General features: G+C 42.0%; 1 protein-coding gene across 2 annotated transcripts in view; it reads right to left on the bottom strand.

Moving 5' to 3' along the window:
• The window catches only part of ANKRD6 (ankyrin repeat domain 6), an 89,159-nt gene extending 75,582 nt beyond the window's left edge, over window positions 1-13,577 (bottom strand). For both annotated transcript variants that reach the window (XM_039388122.1, XM_027743563.2), the window contains exons 1-2: window positions 13,490-13,577; window positions 13,022-13,154 (exon numbers count right to left, since the gene is read on the bottom strand). The gene's annotated coding sequence lies outside the window, so the exon portion shown is untranslated. The remainder of the gene's footprint in view (window positions 1-13,021; window positions 13,155-13,489) is intronic.
• Window positions 13,578-17,646: the final 4,069 nt, after the last annotated feature.

The following is a 17,646-nucleotide window of genomic DNA, read 5'->3' as shown; positions in this document are numbered from 1 at the left end:
ACAGGAATATTCCATACCCATAGAGCAGGGGAGAGTTGTCTAGGGGCTGCCAATCACCGCTTGGGGACAGGCTGGGCATCGGTCAGTGGGTAGTGAGCAATTGCACTGTGCATGACTTGTTTTTCTGGAATTTTATTTGATTTTTTTTTAATTACTATTATCATTAGTATTATTAGTATTATATTCTACTTTGTTTCAATTATTAAACTTATGTCAACCCATGAGGGGTTCTTTTTACTTTTTTTTCTCCCATCCTCCTTCCCATCCCAGCAGTGGAGGAGGGAGGAGTGAGCAAGCAGCTATGTGGTACCTAGTTGCCAGCTGGGGTTAAACCATGACACTTCTCCATAGTCAAGAACGGTGGCACTAGTCTAAAACTCCATGATTCTGCTCCTCATAGACATTCAGTTTGTCAGTAAGGTTTTTAATGCATCAGCCTAATGAACCTAACTGTGAGTGCCATAACCATGATAAGTACAATAGGGTTATATTTGGATTTGTAATTCATAGTTTTGTTACTGAAATAAAAAAACAATACAGTTAATGCAAAGAAGATGAATTAAAACTGAAACAAGGTTTATTGCTAAAGCTGCAAAGACAGAACACCGTGGGGATTATCCTATATAGAGAGATAAACTTGGCAATTACTATCTGAATAGTCAGTTCGGTCTTATTTTTTTAAAGTCAGAGAATAACCAGCTTTGGTGTAGCAAATCACACATTAGGGTGGTTCATGAACCACGGGAAACACATCCTTTCAAAAAGTCTGAGAAAGTACATGGATGAGACTTACAAAGTACAGAGAGGGAACATATACATGCCTTATGTCCTGTGTCAGTCTGAAGGTTTTCTGAAGCCATTCCCACTGGAAACTTTGAACAACAGAAATGAACAGCTTAACTTTGCCCCTAGGTAATTAGACAGTATCGGTGGAAAGCAGATGTCTGAAGTAATTAAAAAGTGGGAAAAAGTCATCAAGGATGACAAGTTCTGGACTTGGGGGACCAGATTGGGGACTTGATTCCCCAGTGAAACAGGACTTTGATGTTTAATGCACTCACCATTACCAACAAAAGTCAGGGACGGGAAGAGTGAGATGCCATGCAGATACTAACATGCTTCGAGTTCTTCTAGAAGAAAGACTATCGTAAGAAACAGTATCTGTAAAAAGTCTTCTTAATCCCCCTATGAAGTATACAACGAGGTCAAGTTGCCCTTTACAGCTGTATCTGTATAGGTGATGTTTGTGAGTGATCTCCAATTAGGTCATGCAGACAATACTTTAGAAGTCCTGATCCTCCTGCCTGACCCCATGGCAGACATGGAGCTGAAGGATCTCTCAGTGGGTTGCGGACACCCTCTGTGCTTTCTTTAATACTTGCTAAATTCTTTGGAAGTTCTGCAGAAAACTCTTCCCCACTCCATGCAGGAGTCCAATGGTGGGAATCTCAGTCAGATAACAGAAGTCTGACTTATGGCTCCCTACCCCAGGGCTCCTTTGTTCCAATCCATCAAACAGCCCGGTTCTCAAAATGCCCTTCCTCATTTGTTCTGGCAGGCTAAGGCCATGCAGAGCAACAGTCTTATACCTTCAGCTCAGCATTTAACTCACAAGGAATGCTTCTGTATCAAGCTCAAAATAAACGAAATCATATGTTTCTCTCCTATCCTATTTATATTGCAAACCAGAATCTCAGTTAACTAATTCTAAAAAGCTACACATTGACACAAAATACTTTCAGACCAAGTAACTGAAGTTAATCTCAGTGCAGGCTACGGCTCGATTAACACAACTCACCTTGAATATCACATTGCTCTTCCATATATCTCTTGAGAATCTTGCCAGCTGTACTAACATTGGAACAACAGAAGAAAATACGTATCACAAAACCTTGGATCTTGCATCAGGTGACTGATGTAGTAAGTATTGCACAAGGGTGCTTTGATGTTACAAAAGACCTAAGAAAATACCAATGACTTAGGGTGTATTCTTGCTGTGTTTACTCTCTTACTAAATGGCACTTGTCATACACATGCCATCTGCTGCATCGAAATGCGATACCCAACCAGGTAAAATAAAAATTTCCCACACCAGCAGACTCTTTGCACAGATTAAAAGGAACATCACTAATGTAATTTTAGGTGATTAAAGAGTCTACAGTACAGAGATTGCATCTCTTGAAAGCTGCTCCTCTTGCAGAACAGAATCTCAGCTCCCAGCGAAGACTATGCCCTTATGGCTACACACAAGAAGTCATAGGTTCATCATCCAGAGATATTTGTACTTGTGTCACATACAGAGAGCTGAGAGTGCAAGAGGAACACAAATGACTCCCCCTCACTGCTCCTTTTCTCCCTGTCTTCTCCTGTGTGCTCACAGGCCCTGCAGGAACCCAAAGGAGAAGCCTTGTAGTGGAAGCCATCTCTCTGGGAACTGAAGCTGGGTTTAAAGACACTCGGCCTCTCAATGCTTGTGGAGGTTTTCCACAGCCTGCAAGAAAGGAAAATCTGGAAAAGCTTTACTACATAGGCTTACCTACTGCATCTTGGTAAAAGTCAGGGTCCCTTAGTACAAGAAGTTCCTTAGTCAGCCATTGATAGGAACCGTGAAGGATGACGCTATTTGTTGCACCCATGTCAGTCTCCTTACGTTTCTAATTTGTCTACAGCCAAAATAGATGTTTTGGTCTTATTTTGAGTACTAAAAAGGATTATGCAGTTCAGTGTACCTGCTTTATAGTTAATGAATATTTTGAAATTTCAGCATATCTGAGTCTCCTTCACACATTATGAGAGACCAGCTCGTGCAAGATCATGCTAACACATGGAGAATATTTACATTATCTGCCCACAAAGGCTGCCCAGACCCCGAATGGAAATATGAAGCAAAAAACCACCAAAACTGAGGATGGAATAACAGAGAAGGGCAGGGTCATGCTAAAGGGACATCATGTTCCTGGACCATGTTCCCAGAAACAGGTAGGATTTTTCTCTTGGCCTTCTGCTTCCCTATGTTTATGAAGCTTAGCATCCCCGTGGCTGTTATATTCCAGTACACTCTTCCAAAAGAGATGCCATTTTCACCTTCACAACATACAAAAAAAACCACCAACAAAAATCTCAAGGAGGTGGCAGTTCCTGTCCAATGAGATAGAAACAGATATTCCTTCATCATCCTTCCTACCAAGGAACACAGTGAACCAATGTTATTTAAAAAAGAGTGCACTGATAAGGACTGGAAGCCTAATAAAACTGGAAGAGCAACCAGAAAAGCCCTTGAGCTGATGATGTTGAAGTAAAAAGAGCTGAAAGCAGATATAGAAAAGTATGCCTCAAGACCCAAACATTACTAAAGTTGAAGTGAAAGCAGAAAAAATGAGACTGCAAACTGAGATAGGTAAAACCTAGAAGATAGGACTAGGAAGAAAATCCTGAACATAGAGCTTTTAAAAAGCCTCAGAAGACATGTCACAACCACCAATCTGGTAAAGAGCACTTGGAAAGGCATGGAAGAGGGACATAGATCCTTTTTCACTCTCTCACAAATTCTTTGTTAAAGGTTTGCCAAACAACCTTTTGCTGTATTCACATCTCTGGGTTCAAAGTGGTGACTCAGCACTCATTAACCACTGTCAGAACACAACTAGCAAAACAACAAGAGATGTGTAGGGGATGAGGAACAGATCAAAGAAAATCAGATGATTCTCAGAACAAGGATGCAGAGTACGAGGACAAAGGAGAGGACAACAATACAGAACTTTTGGAAGTGGCACAAAATGAAAAGGAATTTTGCATGGGAAAATGAAATGGAAAACAGGTCAAGGACATCTTCATTACCTTAAAACCACAAGAGTGGTCTAATATGGCTAAAACACGTTAGCATTTCAGTGCAGACAAGATCAAACTTTACTCCTGAACTATGCAGATCCATCTTTGGACGTGCAGCTGCTGCAATGTGCCTATGGAAGTGTTAACAGCACAGTTTTTCTTTGTTGGCACTACAGGACTGAATCATACCTTATCACAGGAGCTGCGTTGCCACACAACCATCACCTCTCAGTAGTGTACAAAACAAAGAGAGAAAACTAAGGAAGAGAAGGACTTACCCTAAGTGCCACTTTCTTACAGTTAGTCTTCCCATTTATTTTTGTCTCAATACAGTGAGGCCAGAACGGAGGGGAAGAAAGAGAAAGCAAACATATTATATATTTGTATTCTTGTTTTCCAGTCCTTCCAGAAAGGCCAGTTTTGTAAACAGAAAGAAAGCTGGGATTTTCTTTATCGTGTTAACTACTCCCATGACTGTAACACACCATGCAGAGTTCACAAGTATCTCTCTGCTGAACATTATCGAAAATGCACTGCAACTTCTTTTGCAACACATGTTATTTTAGTCAGGCTATCTGCTCCTTAAAACACTCAGCCTATTGTTTCAACAGCACAGACCTGCATGTTGAATTATAAAAATTGTCCAATATCATATCATCTTGGCTGCAGATTTAATTTCACAGAATATGAAACTTCACTGAAAATCATTGTACAACAAGACAAGGAAACATAAACATTGGTTTCTTTTTCTTTTGGTTTGGTTTTTTCACATTAAGTGTGAGCCTACTACAACTCCCTCTGGGAGGATGTTTTTCATACAAAGCCACATTCTTTGCACCTTATTCACGTAAACAATCATTGAATTAAATGAGATCAGCCAGAGAAGCAGGGAAATCAAGTTTTGATTCAGCATTACCAATACAAAATACAACATAAAATTTAATTTAAAAAAAACCCCAGGATAATAGGCATCCATCTTTAAACTATCTAATAATGCAAAAACTAGTTGAAGGTTTTGTTTTTCAGGTCTACCCCTTGAGATTTAATACAGTAAACTAATTATAATTTTGCTACACACAAGTTGTTGATAATTACCTCTTTAAGGGCCAGACTGTTATTCAAGTATAAAGCAAGGGAATTTTGTTAAGAGTCATTACTTAAGTATTATTTTATTCTTGATCCTTAAATAAGCAAGGCCTGAAAATCCCACTTACGGAACATAAGGGAAGTGATTTTTTTAATGGTACTTGGTAAAATCTGCTAACTTTTGCATTACAGACACTTTTGCCTGATCCTGTTTTTCTTGAAACACCATATACATTTTGAGCTAAGCTTGAGATATACAAAACCATGAGAAACTTCCCTGTTAGTAGAAGAGTGAATACTCATAATCAAAATTTGAAGCATGAGAACTAATTGACTGAAGGTTAGTTTGGTTTTTACTAATAAAAAGGACAAACATACAACAGATGCTTGTTGCTATATTAAAATTTATAAGGTGACTTTATTAATAACATTTGAACTAAGACACTGCCTATATAATTAATGCTTTTCAAAATCCTAGTATTTTGGGGAAGAGGACAAATATACAGCTCCTGAGAATGACAGAAAAATCCATCATCTCAATGTGAAACACTCTAGTACACATTTAATAGTGTGCTGAGAAATTCCATTATAGTGTCACTCTTCTCTGATAACCCTGCCTGGCTTAGTTTACTTGAAAGTGCATTTAGTGTTTTTTCCACCAAGGCGGAGTACCTGTGTGTTTCATGAGAGCTACAGAGGACTGAAATACAGAGCAAGTTCTCCATTTCACTGACACTCTTTATGCCATCTCTGGGAATGACTGAGAACAGGTCCCAGACAAAAATGGCTTTACACTGCAACCTCCTGAAACACTTTTTTCAGCTTAGTCAAGGAGAGTCTTAATTTCAAATTATGAGGAGAACAAATAAACCTCTAAAAGGTTGTTTTGCTTTTTCTTTCAAATACTGTGCTCAGTTCTCCTGAATGCAACCCTACCTGTTTTCTTGGTGTGCCTGCATGTTACCAAAACCAGCTCATCCCATGTAATTATATTCAGACACTTGCCGGATGTACAAAACCACATCTGGTATGTAAACAAATTCATATTATTTTTAAAAACTTATTCTTAAAAGCTGGAAATACATGGATCCAAGTTCTGTATGCTAGATTTTGAATAAAAGGTGCTTCTAGGTTCCATGTCAAGTATTTCACTTTGAGGATTAAAAACAGAAAGAAGAAAAACCTGACAAAATTCTAGTAAATGAAGCAGCAACATCCTCCTCATTTGTATGTCTGCAGTTATAGACATGAAAGGCTAAATTTTCTGAAAGAATATAGAACCCGGAAGTTTGCTTTTAAACTTCTTAAACATGTGTTGGTGGGCAGAAATAAGGGGAAGAGAGAGGAGGCAGAAGAAAAGTTGGGGTTTGGTTTTTTCAACCGAAATTACTCCTGTAGGGAGACAATAAATCTGGGAATCCTTTTTAAAAGTATGACTTTTTTCAGTTAAGAGACTGCCAAGGACCAGAGCTTATACCTACAAATTCTGCTTTGATTTATTGATGTGGCATGCTACTTGGTGCAAGTATCCATACCAATCTTTTAATTTTGCCATTCACTTTTCACATTGGGTCCCACCTTGCTACCAGATAAACAAAGCATAAAATTCTCATGGAGAAAGGATGGATCTTTTCCGAATAAGCAAGGCAGGACTAAATACAGAAACAGTCATTCTGGTCTGACAAGTAGGAAGAACGAGAAGTGGAAGTGAGTTACTCTAATCCACCGAGGGTACTCTTTGATCAAAGCTAAATCCCAAAGAGAATACTGAAAGTTAAAATTTTCTGAAGCAAGCTGAGATGTGATTGCAACGGAGATTAGTTAGAGCTGAATGCTAGCTGTTTGGACAGAAGAAAGATGTTTAAATTAAGCTACTTCATATTTGTGGTAAGTTTATACGTAGCCTGTTACCACTGTTTCACTGATGTAAAGTTATTCCTCAATAACTCATGTCCAATCCCCAAAGATTCCCCTCAAAGGAAGGAAGGGTGCTTTAAAAAAAAAAAGGCCAAACCAAAAAAAACCAACCTCCCCGTATTATAAAAACTAGGCAGCTACAGGATAACAGGAAAAGTCCTCATCTAACAGAGAACCAGTTATACAGGAAATAAATGGTTCAAGGTCAGTTTTCACAGGGGAAGGACACAAGCCCAGCAGCTCCATGGCCATCTGCATTAAGAATATATTGAGTTCATTATAGCCACCAATGAATCACAGGGGGACAGGGAAGGAAAACAACTGTTAAAATGAATGGCAGAATTCAATACCATTTAAACACAGACTGATATTTGTGGTGTGAAAAAACACCTCAACTTCATATGCATAATGATGGGCTCGGGATGATTCAGAAATGAGATCCTGGATCTACAGTGGACTGTTCTTACTAAAGCATCAGCACAGTTAAAAAGCAGGGACAGTGCTAAAAATTATTACTGCAGAACCAAACCCACCTTTATTCAACCATCTAAGAAGTTCAACTGCATCCTGGAAGTTGTCACTCTGTCCTCTCTTCTTGGAAAAGGTTTAGCAAAACTAGAAAAGTTTCAAGGAAGGAGAACATAAGACAACCAAAGGTAACACATAATTAAGTAGAGGAAAATCAGGTTGGAGAACTACTAGAAGGCACCATAGTAAACCATCATATTTTGGGCTTAAAGCAAGTGAGAAGAAATAGCTCTTCTTATTATAAAGCAATTTTCAAGCTGTGGTTTCCATAGCCTTTCTTCTCTGGTTTTCTCAGTCTGTTTCCCATTCACTCATGTTCCCTCCTCAACTTGACAGAGTTATTGATATGGATGCCCTAAAAGAGTAAAAGGCACTAAGGAGAATATATGTCATTTTTCTCTGCAAATTAAATGGAGCCAACATAACAGAGATGAGAATTAGCCAGGCTGACATGAAAGCATTCACCTACGCCACCAAACCAGGCTCAACATATCTGCAGGCATGTGACCTGTTCAGCTCCTGGCCACCTCACAGGAAAAACTGAAAGAAATCTCCCCAGATGGACAGTCCTGCCCTAGTCAGTGAAAAATGCCCAACTCTCCCTGCCTTCAGGTTGTCTGAAATACTATGATTTGTGAAGATGGTCCCACAGAGAAGCAGCTAACTTTAGGCACTCTGTTTTTCCAAGTGATCTCAAAGGCATCTATGTCACTTGGTAAGTTTTTGAACATTCTTTACATTAACAGAATTTAAATAAGTTAGATTTGATGTTGCTTACTTTGAGGCTAGCAGAAACTAAGACAGCTAACATCAATACCCGCTCTTGACTGAGGTGTCCTCATTCACCCAAATTCAGTTCTGCTTTATCAGGCACGCTGGTAACTAAGCTACTCATCTGCAGGAGCATCTCCACTTGCAAAGACACCAGAGAGTGAAATGGATGACAGCCTCACCCAGTGCATGCCAGGTCAGGATTTCTTAAATCCTAGCTTCTCCAAACTGATTAAGTGTAATCTTAGAGGGAAAGAAAAGAATCCAACTTGGTAGCTGACTGTTCATTAATAAAATACTGTACTTCAAATTCATGCTTCAGCTTACTCCACACCTGAGTCTGCCATTCATATCAATAGACAAACCTTAGCTGCACTAATGCAGGGCATTCAACAGCTGTTCCAGGAGGAAACTAGCACACCTCTGGAAGAAGTCATCACACATCAAAACTGGGGTACCATCTCCCATGCTAAAGCAAAGTTATATCTGCTCAGGGGCTGGAACCATTGGATCCTCTACAACCCCTTTTTGGGGGGAGGCATCTGACATAAAACTGACAAGTCCAGAGACTGGATTTCAGCATGTCTAAGAGAATCTAAACCTGTGAAAGAAGTGGATATTGCAGGGAGCATAACACAGGGGCAGGAAGAAAAACAATTTTCAACTACATCTTGTCTCTGAGCTTTTTCCATGCTACCAAGTCTTTAGGGCAGAGATTCCTATTTACTGCACAAATAATAAAATGATACAAGTTAAAGCATAACATTTATACTTATTCTAACTATCTTCTGACTCTGACATGAAAAAAAGTTGGTCAGCATCTTCTGTGATATCTGTGGGCAACTCCATCATCCGGCACTCTTCAATGATTAAACACTGAAGACATACTTCTGCAATTTTGTTACCATGAAAAAATCTATAGGAACTTCATGTGCTTCCATACATGCAAATTTTAGATCTTGGGGACTAGCCAAAGGCTGAAGTTACATCACAGCATAACAAAAGAGAAAGAATGTAAAGACTTAAGACCAATGACACTCTTACTTAGAGAAAGAAATACAAATAAGAGCACATGGAAGGAGCATGGCCTGATTTTCCACAGAAGCCGTGGAAAAAAACATACCTGCAAGAGCCGCTGTAAAGTTTGGAAAAGACAAACCGATAACAAAGTGCTGTACTTTCAAAATCTGGATTTAAACCAGAACAATAATGTCAATGAAAGACTGCAGATGGCAGGCAGATAATTCCACAGCCAGAAGAAAGACAACCCTCGTGCCCCCATCCCTAAATCCTCTCAAAAGACTTCAGCCAGACATGGTCTAATCACAAAAGTGGTCAGAAAGAAAATGAAGGAAAATTACTCATATGTAAGCTTTACAAAATACTAATTAATTGATTTAAGAAGTGGGCACGCCTTGCAAATATTTGTGCAATTATTTGAGACAGTAGTGATACGATGAAAAGATCAGATCCTGCCCAAGACTCTGAACCAGCTGCAGTTTCTGCAACTGTTGTACACCCAGACATCAAACTCTTAATAAAAGTAAAACATACCTAAAATCATTCACTGTGATAACTATTAAAAAGTTATTTAAATATTGCACTTATATATAATTATCATGCACTCACGGTGCTTTTTAATTTTATAAAGCTGGCACTTTTCCTCAGTGACTGACCTATCTGAGACAATTCAGGGAATTCTAACTCAGAAGTGTATTGCCACAATATAAATAGACTAGCAACAGGTCTTGCTAAGATGTCACATTGCAGATGCTATTAAAACCAACAGAAAATATTCCTGACTGACTTAAAGCAATTTGCATCTCAAACTGGAAAAGGAAATTAGCCCGCTGCAATGCAGACACAATGAAGATAAACACCCTTAAGGAATTAATTTTCATCAAATCCAAATGCATTTTCTATAATGCAAACAAAAATGCTTTTGTCCAACAGCATGCCAGGACAGGCACACAAAACCTTTATCTTCAGTGGCTCACTTCACAAAAATGGATGGTGTTTAAGTGGGGAAGGTGGCAAGTCATAAGAGAGAAAGGGAAAGTAAGGGATAGACTGTCACAAGAAGCTTGTTTAAAACCAGGATTTGAAGGAGGTAAAACTTCATGATTTGAAGAGTGCTCCAAATATGCTTTTGATCACAACATAAGATAAAAAAAGCTTAGGTTTTCTGGCATAGGGGCAGATAAATTTTTCCTCAGGATTAGGGCAAACCCACTAGGGTGCCCACGCTCAGCACATCACACCCCAGCTACCCCATAGCCCCAGTACACTCCATCTGGCTGGCATCTACACCAGATGCTTCCATCTATCACTTTCCACAGATGTGCCCAAATCCCATCCCCAATCACAGCCAGCTTCCCCTATGGCCATGGCTTGGATGAGATGCAGCTAGGATTTGGAGGACCAGCAGCAGATCTGAGGAGCGGGAAGGAGAGAGCCACAGAGGAGCAGGCAGGAAGACACGAGTGCTGGCACTGAGAGAGGTCTTCCTGTCAATTCTAAGGACCCAGAATTTCATGTCACACATGGCAGAATCACTGACAAAGGTTCAAAAGTAAAACAGTAGAGGAACAAGCCAGCAATCTACAGTCCTGCACCATATCATGAGCTAGCTATGCACTTGATATTCGATCAGAAGTACATCACTGAGGCTATCAAGACAACCCTGCACAACTGGATAATGCAAGAATTCAAGTTGATGTACTGTATTGGTAAGGCCATCCAATGTGGCTTCATTTACCACAGCAGGACTGTTTTCACAAGACATCTACCACTTTCAATATACTCGATTAACTATTAGTAGTAATGTGCTACATTTCTTTCAACCTCAAAGTCCTGTGCAGCCCTAATGCTTCATTTATCACACACCTCTCAAAAATGTGTTCTAAATTGACATTTATTAATTTCATTACCGTTTTTTGATAACACTCATGATCCTGGTACCAAACAGCATCCTTCCCTGTTTCACTCTCAAGACCTGCACACCTGCAACTGGATCTCAAGGGGTTGTCCAGAAAACAAGAAAAATACTTGTCTGGCCAAACTAGCACCACTTCTGATACAAAGCATCACTGTGTTATGTCATCAAAACCTGTAAAAGGAAGCAGAATATGGAGAACATCCAACACAGATGCATATGAAAGCTACACAAAAATTAGGCGTGGAATTCACACGTTTATTCCAACTTTTCCTAACTTTGAAACACCTGCATTCACAAGTCCATCTTCTGAATGGCAGCATGAGATAAACCAAATAGAGGCAAGAGGAGTAGAAAAAGTTTAGAAGAGACTAGATGGTAAAATTAATTTAAGAACCTAAAAGTGCTTCAGAAATGGTCGCCGTTATGCCACCCATCCAAACTGATAAGCACTGTTAGACCTGTTATACAGATTTAGTGAGTAAGGGGCAGCAAGATCTTTTTCTTACATCACAAAATGACTCACTGGCAAAGTCAAGCAGAGGTGAAGCTGAAGACAGATGGAGAAATGCAGCTTGAGGCTCAATGGCTCATTACCACACTCTACAAGCACCTGATTAAGATATCATTCATCTAATCTAGTCAAAGAACATCATAAATTTGATAATCTGAACTCCAGAACATGCCACCTGTGACAAGGTCAGGATGCTAAGCCTGGCATTGCAACTACATTGTAGCAGCCAACATTGGAGCCCCATTAGTCCAGACAATTTCTGTTCCCAAAAAAAGAAAACAGCTCTGCAAAAAGCTTTAAGAAAGCACCTGGATGATTAGGAGGTTGATCACTTTATTTTTACCCATCATTTACTGATCATTTCATTTCTAGTGTTCAAGGCCAGTCTCCTACATGAGGTTGATAGCATTGTCTGGGTAAGTACTAAGGAGCAGGGGAAAGCGAAAACTTTCCTGAGTACTATCACAAAGCCCCTTTTGAATTTTATTAGTTTATTTTCAAACAAAAAAACAAGGAGAGAAGCAATGACATTATTCTTACAGAATTCCTATTCCCTCTTGCAGACTAATAGGTCCTCACTGACAAACAGGCACACATCATCAACATACCAGGTATCTAAATACTTTATATAGCCAACCAACTCTAGTTTTGGTACATGCAGTGTATTCAACAAGTGTTTTCTGCTCAGAAATTATTATGAAGGTCTGAATGAGTGTCATTACACCATGTCTTGTGGTCTGCGATGCAACTGAAGATCTTATATGTAATCACAGATCTCCAGAAACACTGTTTTCCAAGTATCTAGAGAATGAAGATTACACAACACTTGGAACTTGAGCCTGCCAAAATAAGTTGTTATAAAACCAGCTGCCCAGCCAGACATACCACGTTGAAAGCAAGTAAATAACATTCTCCTCAGAATAAACCTCAGTCCTACTAGAGGATCTGGTCCATGCCTAACAAACACTGCATAAGAATTTAGGTATGGTTATGTTTTTCCATCTTTGAACAGACAGATTTACTGATATCCCCAGTACATTGCTCCTTTAACATTGGTAGGACATTCTAAGTTAATTTAAACAACTGTTCCACCTACCAGCAAGACACTTTCTACCCCTCTCAGTGTTTTCCCTGTGAACAAAAGCTATCCAGTAGCAGACAACATGTCCTTTTGGTCATGTGCATTGCAGAAATACCAACCAGGAACCTAAAGAATCACTTACCACATAATTATAAAAATATGAAGATCTCAATTATGTCTTTAAAGAAAAAAAAAAAACAGAGCGCTGTCTACAGCTTATGCGGTAATGCACACAACACCCCAGGGCATGATAAACCCTTTATTAATGTTCGCAATAAAATGAACACTGCAGAACAATTACGTGCCATAGCCATGGATTTTCACAATCAGAGAGCTCTACCAGCAGCCAGTGTGTACTCACAAGGCGTTGAGACCTCAGGGACGGTTGATGTTTGCAGTAAACTAGTGGAAATATTTCCAGTGGAGTTTTCAGGTGATGTCAACAACAGGAAGAATGACTCCGAGCCAGCTTTCCATTTCTCATTAGACTCGGCCTTAAAAGTTGGAACAAGTGCGTTAAGGCTCCTCGTCTATACTCCCAAATCTGCAATTGAACCCCTACGTCGACACAGGCTACCGCACTTACGGGGCAGCCCGCAGGGTTCGTGTCTGCCCGAGGCGGGGGTCCCTCCTCGGACCCTGCTCCGGGCCGGAATACGGGAACACTTTCACTACTCGGGCGCTGGACACTGGCTTCGCCGGGCCCGTCCCCAGCTCAGCCCGGCCACCTCCGCCATCACCTGTGCGTCCCCCGCCACCCGCGCCCCCGCCCGCCCCGCCGCAGCCACCCCAACCCCGGCGGGCGGGCGCGGGGTGGCGCCCCGCTCACCTGCGCTCCCCCGCAGCACACGCGACCCGCCGGGCGCGGCGGGCACGGACACGGCGCTGCCGCTTCCAGCGGCGCCTCCGCCGCCGCGCTGGGGCTGCCCCGGAGGTGGCGCCGCCGCCGCCGTGCCCGCTGCGAGGGCGACACCGAGCGGCCGCGGCGGGCGGGCAGCGCCCCCTCCGCCCGGGCCCCCTCCCGCCGGCGAGGGGCCGAGCCAGGACCGACCTCCGCCCCCACGCCCGGGCCAGGAGCGCCGAGCTCTGTCCGTAGCCAGGCTCACCACGGGCCGGACGCGCTCCTGAACCGAAGCTCCTCTGCAACTTAATTATGGAAGCTCGTAACAGTTTGCGTAGGAGAAGAAGCGCTACAGAACCACGGAATCACAGAATCGCTCAGGTTGGAAGGGGCCACAGTGGGTCATCTGGTCCAACCTCCCTGCAGGGTCGTCCTAGAGCACAGTGCACAGGATTGAGTCCAGATGGTTCTCAAATATCTCCAGTGAGGGAGACTCCATCACCTGTCTGGGCAATCTGTTCCAATGTGTGGTCACCTCCATAGTAAAAGTTCTTCCTCGTATTCAGGTGGAACTTCCTGTGCATCAATTTCTGCCTATTGCCTCTTGTCCTAGCTGTTCGGACCACTGCAAATACCCTGCCTCCATCTTCTTGGCACCCCCCTTTTAGATATTTATACACCTTAATGAGATCCCCTCTCAGTCATCTCTTCTCAAGACTGAACAAGCCCAACTCCCTCAGCCTTTCCTTATAAGACAAATATTCCATTCCCCCAATCATTCTCATTGCCCTCCACTGGACACACTCCAGCAGCTCTGTGTCTCTCTTGTACTGAGATGCCCAGACCTGGATACAGCAAAATTTTCCCAATTTCGGGGAGGCCAGATGCCCTTCCCTCCAGCTGGGAGCCAGCCAGCAGGCTTTGAAGTCTTGGGCAGAAGGTCAGAGAGGGATGCCTTGAAAGCTGGTTCTGCCTACTCACCACCTCACCCACCCCTCCAGCTATCACAATGTCCCAAGGGACCTTCTGCTCACCCAAGTCATGTGTTTGGGCAATTACAGGCGAATGTCAGTAATTCACAAACTGGTAAGGAGGCAAGTTAGACTGGACCATCCATAGACACCAGTACAGGAGAAAGGAGTTTGAGTAGGGTGAACAAAATGATAAAAGCAGGATCAGAAGAAGAAGGAAAAACAGAAAGCAAGCGGCTCTTCATCCCTGATCCCACAGGCACATCACTTTCAAAGGCCATTCCTCTGGCTATAAGGTATTCTCAGAAAGCCCTAAATGAACTGATGCCCTAAATGAACTACACATTGAAGTATCACATGTTAGTGATGAATATATTCTTTTGAAGGTTTTTGCAGATAAATCTACTTACGCCTTTTTCACTAAATGATTAATATGGTAGTTGTTGCTCCATGGCAATAGTCACGCCATAGGTTCACATAAAAACCCTTGGTGCTCTGCAGGAGATCGACTGACTGGATGTATTGTTCTGACACCTCTCTGATCTCAGCAAAGCTTTGTCAAAACTACAACATTAGTCTGAAGTCTGGTGTCATTACTGAATTAGAATGTAGTTACTAAAACATATAAAAATACACTGTGATTCCTCACACTACAATTTCATTTGCTCGTTTCCATATTCGGGATAGGCCTACTTCATGTGAATTTTCTTTTACTTGATATCATGTAAAATTTTGATGTAGGAATGGAGGTATTTGTGTGAGTAACAATTAAGCTCATGTTAAATAAGTTCCATATATGTAAAAGTTTGCAGGACTGTTTTGGCTATGTTTGATCATTATGACTGAGAAACAAGATATTAACACATTACAGAAAAAGGCTGTCTTGGCACTGATCTGCCACCAATCTATTTCATGGGAGTTCTCCCTCTTTAACAGGAACTGAATGAGATGGTATCATGATCCTGCAAACCTGGATGCGGATAATGTGGATGTCAGTGGGGCTATTTCCTTAATTAACATTAACCTTTTTTAATCCAGACAGCCAACTCTGTATTCTTATGGATATTTTTTCCTCTTGTGAAGAGAAATTCAAGAGGGATTCCGTCAGTTGCATTAAACAGAAAATGTGTCATGTCTATGAACTGCAGCTCCCCACAGACAAAGTTCAGTCACATCTAACACTGTACATATCATATATTCAAGTACTCAACCCTTCATCTACCTGCCCTTACTATAAGTCCTGTGACTGAAGGCTGGGCGCTGTTTCATTATGTGCAACCAGCTTCAAAATCAAATGGCCTGACAAAAGAAAAAGAAGGAAAAAGGCCAGGTGCAGAGGGGACAGAAAAACACCTGGAGGCAAAGGGACAAAGGAGGCTTATGTAGATTCCATGATAGATTATATTGTTAAAGGGTTGGTACAAGTGCTTCAGCCCTGCTCTAAAAACCTATCTGGCAATAGACCCAGAGTCTATGTGGCTTTGAACCTGAAGCTGTGGTCAGGCAGGTCACTGACATCAGTCGTGGGAAGGTTGTGGGAAGAGCTGCATTGTAACTAGTCCTCATTTTTGAGTTTCCACACCCTGATTTAGTATTTCAATATCTCTAATTATTTTCTGTCTCACTGGTGATGTTTCATAGCTCTTTGTATAAAGGAAACCTAATACAGACAGTCAGATTTCTGGGCAAGACCCACTTCCCATAGCTGGCCTTGAAACCTCACAGCCCTTTTTGCACAGATGTGGTCAGGTGATGTGTGAGATAGATGGCCCTTCATTACAGACCTGGAAACTCTCCTCTTTCCATCAGGAGTTTTCAGCAGATTAATTCCTCCCAGGGCTGTCCCAAGACACGATGCTGAAAACATGACTGGTAAAAAAAATCCTGCTGCAAACCTAAGTCCTAATTCCTTGTAAGGGATTTAACTTTGAAACGTTTCCCATGATCTTTTAGTACACTATTAATCTGTTCAAGCAAAACTTCAGAGTGGGTTGATAAGTTGAGAATAAAGGCAAGCATTTCAATAAAATTGTGTATGGGTAGGTTTGGCATGATATGGAATATAAGAGGGGGATTTCTACTTCTCCAGACAAAAAGTGTGCCTCCCTTATCTCCAGTGGGTTAGTGCAACCTGGAAGGCCTTCCGATGAGAAGACTGTCACACAGTGTAAAGGTGGGAAAATAATCAGCTACAGAAAACACGTGGAGACTTCCAACGTAAATCCAACCATTACATTCAATACAAGGAGGGAGAACAGGGCAACGGGAAGTAGTAAAAGAGGAAAAATTGCTGTTGCAGAATCAGGAACTCAGCTGCTAGTCACCATGACAGGCAGCATGGGATGACAGGCAGGGGCTAACACACGCATTCTGGTACTTAGATTGGTACAAGACAACAAGAGCAGCACTGGAAAATCCTGAGAAGGGGCCTGGCTGAGGGGCAGAAGGTCTGTCTTCGTGGAGCAGGCCTGGAGAAAGCAATGACAGACAACTGAGTGCATCTTGGTCTGACAGGGGCATCAAAATCCCATCCTCTTCTGAGGTTTCACTACTATGGCTTTCTTTATTCTTTCTTATTAATCAAGTCATTATTTCTAAAATAATCTCTCTTGCCATTACTGCGTTACCACCCGCCATCAGTGCCTGGCTTAACACTTTGAGCCTGCACGTGCGCTGACATAGTCGGCATGGAAGGAAAGCAGGGCAGGCATGAGCAGTGCTGCCAGCACCATTTGGCCCTGGAGCAGGGATGTGTGAGTTGAGCAGCACCAGTCACACACAGGTCCTGCCTGGGTCCCACAGTCTCTCACATGCTGACAGCATGTAGGGGTGATGCAGGAGAGTCCCGAGAGCCCATTTTTGGGCTCTGTGCGAGGTGAGGCTGCAGGACATGACCAAGAAGAGGAGGCTCAGGGGTGACCTTATCACCCTCTACAACTACCTGAAAGGAGGTTGTAGCCAGCTGGGGGTCGGCCTCTTCTCCCAGGCAACCAGTGACAGGATGAGACATGGGCCTCAAGATGCACCAGGGTTAGACATTAGGAAGAATTTCTTCACAGAAAGAGTTATTAGATATTGGAACAGGCTACCCAGGGAGATGAGGGAGTCACCATCCCTCGAGGTGTTTAAGGAAAGACTGGATGTGGCACTTAGTGCCATGTCTAGTTGCCATGG

The sequence above is a fragment of the Pipra filicauda genome, unplaced genomic scaffold, assembly GCF_003945595.2.
Source record: "Pipra filicauda isolate LSUMZ 115617 unplaced genomic scaffold, ASM394559v2 scaffold60_size3304689_pilon, whole genome shotgun sequence".
Taxonomy (NCBI): Eukaryota; Metazoa; Chordata; class Aves; order Passeriformes; family Pipridae; genus Pipra; species Pipra filicauda.
This window is presented reverse-complemented; position numbering and strand designations above follow the sequence as displayed.